The following is a 2,244-nucleotide window of genomic DNA, read 5'->3' on the forward strand; positions in this document are numbered from 1 at the left end:
ATTGAGTCGTTTATGGTTTACAACATCTTCAATTTCTTAAGGGTTCAGGGTAGTACTTTGTAACGACAGCGGTTAAGTCGTGGAATATATATTTTACGTCGGATAGTTAAATATCCGCCATGGTTTCTCATTTAAACGACGTCATTTTAACAACTTAGTCGTCTATTACAATTTACAACGTCTAAAATTTATTAACACCGACGTGGTTTGTTGTTGTGATAAGAATATTTTATTATTTTTATATCAAAATATTTAAAATAAATTTAAAATAAATCAGAAAAATGCAAAGTCAACTCCTATGAAGTCATTGATATATTTTCTTCCCCCTAAACCTTGAAAAAATTCATTTTGAATAACAAAAATTTAAAATGACCATCCAAAACAAAATTATTTTGATGAATCATAAAATCACTTCTAGTTTTATGGTTTAGGGTTTAGAGTCTAGGGTTTAGAGATTCGGGTTGTTATTTATTGGGGTTTATTTTTAAAGTATAATTTTTGGGTAGTATAGGGTATATATTAGGCTGTAAAACCATAAACCCTTTTATAAACTTAATTTTTAAAATTATATAATTTAGTTTTAAGGGTTTAGGGTATTAATTGTTAACGACGGTGGTTGAGTCGTGGAATACATATGTTACCTCGGGCAGTAAAATATCCGACATGGTTTCCACTTTAAACGACGTCATTTTAATATGTAAGTCGTCTATTATAATTTACAACGTTTTCAATTTCTTAACTTCGACGTGGTTTTTCAATCGTCTTTATATCAAAATATTCAAAATAAATTTAAAATTAATCCGAAAAATGAACGTCAAAATAAACGGCGTTACGTTCAGTGTTTTCGTCGTGGAATATTACATTTACGTCGGTTCTTGTAGAACTTTCGCCATGGTTTTTCTTTCGACGTTTTAAAGAGCCCGCGCTCTAAAAATTTTCGCGCGCCCTAAATTTTTTTATATTTGGCTCTTATTCTTATACTTCTAACCCTGAACCCTAAAATTTTCAGATTTCGCGCAACATAACATTCGCTCTCTCACTTCTGCTCTAATTAAAAGTTGCACTCTCCAGGCTCCGTCGAATCTGTGAGCTCGTCCAACCTGTAAGTACAAACCCTATCTTCCCCTTGTAAATTCATTGAATGATATTAGGTTGTTTTGTTAAAGGGTTTTAGGTATATGCTTTGCGATCTGTTAATAATGTGCTTATAGGTATGGGTTCATGGATTTTCTGTTTAATGGGTTCATGGATTTTCTGTTTAATGGGTTCATGGATTTTATGTTTAATGGGTTCATGGATTACATTATCTGTTATGTTGAATTGGGAATGGTTTTAATTTTGTCGGATCTTTTAATCACCCTTATGTTATGTTGAATTGGGAATGGATTTATTGTTTTCATGCTTGGTTTCATGTATATGTTGGTTTCTTGCTTGTTTTGTTAAAGGGTTTTAGGTATGTGCTTTGCGATCTGTTAATAATGTGCTTATAGGTATGGGTTCATGGATTTTCTGTTTAATGGGTTCATGGATTTTATGTTTAATGGGTTCATGGATTACATTATCTGTTATATTGAATTGGGAATGGTTTTAATTTTGTCGGATCTTTTAATCACCCTATGTTATGTTGAATTGGGAATGGATTTATTGTTTTCATGCTTGGTTTCATGTATATGTTGGTTTCTTGCTTGGTTTCATATATATGTTGTGTTCTTAATGGGTTTTGGGTTCTTGAAAATAAACTGAGACACGACGCCTTTTTAGGCATACGACGACGATTACACGACGGTTTATGAAAAAACCGTCGTTGTATTACTTATACACGACGGTTTTTTCATAAACCGTCGTTTGTATTACTTATATTAGACGACGTCTGTTGAAAATCCGTCATCTATATATGCCAAATACGTCTGTTTTTGTTTAAAACCCGTCGTCTCTGTTGTGTATTACTTGCTATTAGATCTTTGTATAATCTGCTATAGTGATGGTCATTGCCTGTATTTTCACTTTATTATAGATAATAGGTTATAGTGTCGGAGATGGATAAGTCATGGATGCACTCGGATAGAAGATCGAAGGCATATGAGTTTGGGGTGGAAGCATTTTTGAACTTTGCTGTAGAAAATCTTCTAACTACAACACATATCCGTTGTCCATGTGTTAAATGTGTTAATTTGAAGTTGTTTGGGGTTGGAATTATAAGGGATCACTTATACTTTAATGGAATTGACCAAAGCTATAAGAATT

The sequence above is a fragment of the Prunus persica genome, chromosome G3 (genome assembly GCF_000346465.2).
Source record: "Prunus persica cultivar Lovell chromosome G3, Prunus_persica_NCBIv2, whole genome shotgun sequence".
Classification (NCBI taxonomy): domain Eukaryota; kingdom Viridiplantae; phylum Streptophyta; class Magnoliopsida; order Rosales; family Rosaceae; genus Prunus; species Prunus persica.